Consider the following 7,691-nt stretch of genomic DNA (forward strand, 5'->3'; position numbering starts at 1 on the left):
GAAACACACAAGGCTTAGTTGCATTTGTTCTTGATCAATAGGGTTAAGAACATGAAAGCGGCTATTGATATATCTGCTGCATATATATATATATATATATATATATATATATATATATATATATTGTATATTCACGGACATGAAAATATCAAATGAAAACGTTCCATCAAGTAATCATTTTTTATTTGTACTATCAAACATCAGCAGACTGTTCCATTATTCATTTGTTTGTATTTTAAATAAGCTCTATTAAAACAAATTTTATTTATTTATCTTCACACAAAAGTCTTTGCAAGTTAAATAGTACGAATCTACTACTAAAGATAAGGGAGACTTTGTACAAAAGTCGTTTGCTTGGGTACCTTCGTGTTTCAACCGTGAAGCAGTTGTGTTTGCATGGCTGTGTTTCAGTCGTGTTTGTGCTTGTGTGGGATATGGCGTGAATTTATAGGGTACAGAGGAATAACACCTGAGTCCTCAGTAATGGCAACGCATGGGGGTTATCATGGGCGAAACAGTATATACTGTTATGTCCATGGTACTGTTCATGTCTGTAGGCGGCGGTTACCACTTTCCATCAGGTGGGTCGTCAGCTTGTTTGCCATTCTAAGTTGTATAAGAAAAATCTCTCGCTTCATTCACACCCATAACTCGTCTCATGTACGTAATCTGGTTTGGTGACTCTTAACTCTTGTTTTAACACTAAATCATGCATAAATCGTTCAAAGAATTTGAATGTTTTCAAATTTAGATTTGGAACTTTAGAATTTACGAATAGTCCGCATCTTGAGATCAAATTCAAAATAACACCAAAAATTTTACGTAAAATATCGATACAAAGGCATCTGGTAAAAGAATCTTCCGTTATGTTAGAGGTCTTCAAGTAAAACAATAAAGGCGACCCAGTATCTCTTGATGCCTTTTTATTATACAACTTTTTTATTACTTTTTCATGCCACCGAAATAATAAACAAGCTGACGGTCCACTAAAAAGTGATTACTGCTTACATGTAGGCATAAATTATATCATGGAAATAATAGAATACACTGTATCATCATCAGTATCATGTCAGCTGTTAATTATCAATAGATGAACAAAAGCATCCCTGATAAAGGAGGGTTTTTCAAGTAGTTGTCAAGCTTGGTAAGCGGGTTAGCAACCGCAGGCTTTGGTGACATTTTAAAAGGGACGCTGTGGTAAATCTTTCGACTATTAAATTCCCTTAGTTGCTTCTTACGACACCAACAGGAAAAGAAGGGGTGGCCAATTCTGTGCTGAGACCATACGGTGAAGGTAAATTCTTCCATTCTGTACTGGAACTACACAGTATTATTAAAATAAATAATAATTTAAAAAATACAACATTTTTAATCGTCACAAAATGTATTTCAATTCAATTCAATTCAATCATTTATTGCTATTTCATGTTGTAACAATATAGGTCTTAAGTTATTAAAAGTAAAGAATCAACATGAACCCTGGAAGGGCGCAGCAATTACATTAATAAATATTTCATAAAGTATATAACTAAATTTTTACATTATGTATATGTATCGTCGATTAACATAAATAAAACATTATTACATTGAAACAAATAGGTACAAATACATTAAAATTTTCTCATTGAAAAATTCCTGTAGTGTATAATAACTTTTTGTAATTAAATATTTTTTTAGAGCAATTTTAAACTTTTTAGAATCATCCTCACATTTAGGACTAAATTGTAAGTAAATTATGTCCAGTTTAAAAAGCATCACCGAAATCAGTTTATTATTTATTTATTAAGACATACCAACAATATATGTATAATAGATTAATAGAAAAAAAAAAAAACTATATAAAATTAGATCTGATACAAGTACCTATAAAAGGCGAACGCAATATTAAAAATTTAACTGATGCACTTTAATTACTAACAATAATCAAAACAAAATACAAACTTCCAACAAATGTACATCGCATAAGAAAAACAAATGAAATCAAAGAAAAAAAATACATAATCTAAATAATGGTTATATTAATAATTCGTCAATTATAAATAAAAGATATCGCTTACCTAACGTACATACGAATTTAGACCATCCTCCATCATGAAGTCGCTTAAAAAAATCAATAGAAACAAATTAACATGTAAATGCGTCTGCGTTAGGTTGACTAGAAGAAAACACTTTCTATTGGTATTAACTTATTGTTGTTACTGTACGTTTTAGTGCATATACATATCTGTCACGCCTATCTCCCATTAGGGTAGGCAGACACAATGGAACGCCAAATGCTTCGATTCAAACAAACCTCTTTCGCTTCTTCCACATTCATCAATCTTTTCATACACGCTCGCCGGTTACGGGTACTTTTAATTTGGCCCTTCTTCAGCACGTCGCCTACTTGGTCAACATACGTCCGTCTAGGGCTGCCCCTACCGACATCTCCATTCATTCTTGCTCGATAAATCTCTTTTGTAATTCTTCTTTCATCCATCCTCTCCAAATGTGCAATAAAGAATTTATATATATATATATATATATATATATATATATATATATATATATATATATATATTATATATGTTATTCCTCTGTACCCTGTAAATTCACTGCCATATGCCCACCCTTCAAACCGAAACACAACCATGCAAACACAATTGCTTCACAGTAAAAACACGAATGGGACAGAGGTGCCCAAGCAAACGACTTCTGTACAAAGTTTCCTTCTGATAACTGTAACTTTAATGAATTTCCATCAAACATTCACGAGATAAACAGCGAATTAATGAAATTGCGTACATACCGAACACATTAAGTACCTATTTGAAGTTTAGTCTAATGAAATTTCAATACATTAGCGCAACAGATAATGCCAGATGATTTGAATGCCGCGTGTCTGTCAACGTGGCAAGTGATTATGGGATTAAACGGAACACATTGCATTCAGTCGTGACAGGGACATAAGGTACCAGGATTATTGGTAATAGGTAAATTAATTACCTACCTAATTATATGATTAGTGCATTAAAATGTTTATTACGTATGGTAATATACCAGTAGCTCAGAGTCGCTACCATAGAAATGTCTATTTATCTATGTTAGGGATTTTTAAAATTTACACTATATTGTCCTGGTTAAGGAAAAAAGACAAATTATTAGAACTATTGAGGACAGAAGGGGAAAAATGTTGGGACACTTGATACGACACGACGAACTTATGAACATTATAATAGATGGTAAGATAGAAGGAAGGAGGGGGAGTGAGAGACCGAGACATAGTTACATCAGGCAGATCAAGGAAGGAGTTGGTGTCGTGTCGCATCAAGAGGTGAAGAGACTTGCTGAAAATCGTCGTGAGTGACAAGAGCTCCACCGACAAGAGCGCTGCTCTTAAATAGATAGATAGATAGATAGATTGTTATGGTTGATGGAATTAAAGTAATAATAATATAACGATAAACCTAACATAAGAAAACGCGTGGAAGCCAAGGGAAGGAATGACAGCGAAATAAACTAGATGGTGCTGTGTGGTTGACTTTCAACAATGATGTTTTTGTTTTATAAAAGAAAATTATTTTAATATTATTTATTAAATGGTGACTACAAAGTTGACCTCTCTCAAATTCAGCAAACGAATTTATTAATGGACTTTTTTTTTTTTGAAGAATGAAAATGGTATGGTAACCCCGCCTGCGCTAACGGGATACGCTGGCGGAGCACCAGTGAAGGGTGATAGATGAGAATAAAAACAGGCCAGTTAGCCCATCATGATGAATTCATCAGGAATTAACCATGATAGTTTCCAGGGGGAACCGCGAGGAGGTCGACCTGGTTGGGTATATTGCTAGCAATGGGATTTTCAGTCTCCATTACTAACAATCCCTTTCCCCCCTATTAATGGACTAGCATCTGGCTTGAATTCGCACAGGTAGACAGATCTATGTAACTCGCAGATATATAGCTTTCTAAAGGTGAAACAATTTTCGGTTAAGTAATTTTTGAGTTTATTCATTACAAACAAATAATCAAATCTTTTCTTTTTTTATATAGTATTAGTATTGATATTCGTTGATTTTGATTACTATTTGCGTGCATGTGACTGAACAAGATGCTGTACGATATTGTTTTCTCATGGATGAAGTAGCGAAAATATATCTACCGATACATTTAATTTTTTGCTGATAACGAGGCTATACTTGCGTGTTAAGGTTGAAATTGATGTTCATATGCTTTACTATTAGAAACGCGGTTCCCTTCTGCAATAGATCATGACAGTAATGGCGCTAGCTAGTGAATAAGTTCTTCCTTTGATAGGAGGGAAGGATGGAATAAATCTTAATAATTTTCTCTTCCCGATCTATTACCTCATTGAAATTGGTTAGTAAACGTCACCTATAACCACGAACAGCATCTTAGCACGGGATACCATGTGAGATCCACGGTACCCCGTATGTATTATTACTCCCGAGAACTAACATGTAATACCTCTATATCCTGGAATTTTTTGGGAAATGTTTATTATGATATTTACCAGAGGGAGACTTTGTACAAAAGTCGATTACTTGGGTACCTCTGTCCCATTAGTTTTTCTATCGTGAAGCAGTTGTGTTTGCATGGCTGTGTTTCTGTTTGAAGGGTGGGATATGGCGTGAATTTACAGGGTACAGAGGACACCTGAGTCCTCAGGAATGGCAACGCATGGGGGTATCATGGGCGAAACAGTATACTCTGTTATATCCATGGTACAGCTCATGTCTATAGGCGACGGTTACCACTTTCCATCAGGTGGGCCGTCAGCTTGTTTGCCATTGTAAGTTGTATCAAAAATAAAAAATTACTGCTATATTTCACCATTCTGTAGTTACTGTAGTTATGTGATTTTAGCTTAGAATGAGTTATTCTTTTCTTTCTCGTGAGTATCGTAAGAAGAGACTAAGTGAATTGAATGATCGGGAAATGGGCAGCAGCGTCCCTCTTAAAACATCGGCGAAGTCTAATTGGTCTGTATTTTAGAACCCATAATTAGCAACTTGGCCCGATATATGCAAATTTAGTAAATTTTTTTAACAAATAACATTCTGGTATACAAAATAGTATTTTTGTAAACGAGAAATATATACAATTATTATTCTACATTGTAGTTGAGATGAATGTTATAGTAATACAAAACTCTATAAAATTTACAATAAAAATTGATTTTGTTTCGATAAAATGTAGGTGTTACTCGTATTTTACAACGTTCGTTTTATTATTTCTTAGTATTTTATAAATGGAGTCGGTGTTTTAGGAATGTATTTAGAATTTGTTGGTAAATGTTTATTTTGCGCTATAATTCCGCACCTGGGAGTGTTCGGACAGATCAGCTTCAATACCTTTTCACCACAAGGTAAGGTCGACAGTTTTCGTAACAAAAGGTGAGTAAATTCATTGGAACATGTTCATCTATGATATAACGAAAACATAATAAAATAAATAGAAAAGCAGAGATTTTAAACTGGGAGAATAATATTTCTGTAAAGTTAGTTTTCTAGGAAACCTGTTGTCCTTATATAATTATTTTTTTATGTAACTTCATGTAATGTTACGTTTAAATATTTTATTTAAATTGATATTTATTTTTATTATCTTATATAGTATATTAAAAAGTTTTTTGCAAACTCATTAAAAATCATCAAAAAATATACGGCAGTCGTCATGCTTAACTACTTCCAAGATCTATGTTGTCATGCCTTCCAATTTCACTACCATATTCCAGCATTCAAATTGAAATATAAACATACAATCTTAGGTACTTTATAGCAGGAACCAGTTAAATTTTGTATTTCGACCAGTAATTTCGGCCGCACTTGATCTTTCAACTAATTTCTCCTAACTAAACGTACAGATTCCTTAACGTAGTATTGCATACACTGCGTCAGAAAATTTGCATGTGTACTTGGTGTTCTTTATTGTAGTGTCATTGAAGATGTGCTTACTCAAACCAGACGAGGGACCATGTCGGGGAAATATAAATATGTATTACTTTGACCCAACAATTCAGTTGGGGTGGCTGCCAAGGGAACGGGAATAGGTTCGATGGCAAAGCTGATTGTCTCAATACCTGCTTGACTAAACCTGATTCACTAAGTGAGTACCAGACGATTATACCAGCTATATAGTACTATTTTTTTAATTTTAAAACAAGCAGATAAAGGTAAAATGTACCAAGTGTCTCATCGTTAACTTTGATAAGACAATACATATGTAGCACAGTGTCTGAACTTAGTGGTATGTTGTCCGACTGATAGACTCCAAAGGTCTTAAGTTTGAAAGCGTGAATTCAAATCTCTTGGAAACTAAAAACTTTGTATTAATTTATTTTTCAGTTAATTAATAATCTAGTAACAGAGAATGCTGCGAGTAAACCAAAATTTTAATGAGCGTTTTACAGCGATATGGCAGTGAATTTACAGGGTACAGAGACAAAACACTTTAGTCGTCAGGGAATATCATTGGTGGAACAGTATACTCTATTATGTCCATGATACTGTTCGTGTCTATAGACGACGGTTACCACTTTCCACCAAGTGAGCCGTCAACTTGTTTGCCATTCTAAGTAGTATAAAAAAAAAATGTTGGATTCTAATATGTTTGGTGGAATGTGGGCTTGTCACGTTTACGTTCACCGCAATGATTGAAGACTTTGTTTTTGTTTTTTTCACAGAAAAATGTGCTAAGTCCTTTTCTGACTAAATAAGTAAACATTTTTTTCTAGGGAAGCGGCCTAAATGGTGCTATTTGTCTTTCGACTACGGCTTCTGTTTCGGCGCTATTAACAGATGGTACTACGATTCTACGTGGAAGGTCTGCAAGGAGCGAATATATTCTGGATGCGGTGGTAACAAAAATAACTTTTACAGTTCTGAACAAGTAAGTCTGATCTCATTATATTATTTAGTCGTTTATTTTATTTATTTACTTAGAGGAAGATTAACGGACAAATATCCCTTATAGGTAGACATATACTTATAATACTGTGCTACTTAGTAATCTTTACTAATAATATATTAAGTATATTTTTATATTAAACATATTCAGGTTTAGCTTTTTGATACATTGGTTAAAGAACCAAATAGAAATTATTCAAAGTATGATTCAAGCAACCTTTTTAAATATTGTGTTCTGATTTAAAAGGTGTATTATTATGTCTTTTATTTACTAAAAAAATATGTACTACATTATTTAATGTAATTTTGATGTTGCTAGAGATTCTCGGAATTTGGTGGTGTTAGCAATTTATAAGTGAGAAAACTGGTTTCATTTTTATATTGTTCAAACAAGCTACGGCTCAGCTAATGGAAAGAAACGTTGCCTACTTATATATAATATCATGGATATCACAAAATGAAATGCATTGCCATTCCTAAAGACTAATATTTTAAAAGCCTCTGTACCTTTAAATTTCTTTGCTTTATCCCTTCAAATCGAAACATCTATCCATATGGGACTTATGTATTCGTTCTTACATCAATTTACAGTGCGAGTCAGTATGTCGTTTCGGTCGTGGAATGATAAAAATTACCACCAAATCATCGATCAGTTCCAGGAAGGCGGTGATATTCAACGCCGAATATGCCACAACCAAGAGCTCAAGAACAAATACTATCAGAAGGCTTAATAATACGAAGTAATGATTATAAAAGAAGTTTATGTATAAAAAATACTTC

At 33.5% G+C, this 7,691-nt stretch overlaps 1 pseudogene; it reads left to right on the top strand.

Moving 5' to 3' along the window:
* The first annotated feature begins 5,274 nt into the window (after positions 1–5,274).
* On the top strand, positions 5,275–7,691 carry LOC113509521 (BPTI/Kunitz domain-containing protein-like; annotated as a pseudogene).

The sequence above is a fragment of the Galleria mellonella genome, unplaced genomic scaffold (genome assembly GCF_026898425.1).
Source record: "Galleria mellonella isolate WM207_F2 unplaced genomic scaffold, CSIRO_AGI_GalMel_v1 utg44, whole genome shotgun sequence".
NCBI lineage: Eukaryota > Metazoa > Arthropoda > Insecta > Lepidoptera > Pyralidae > Galleria > Galleria mellonella.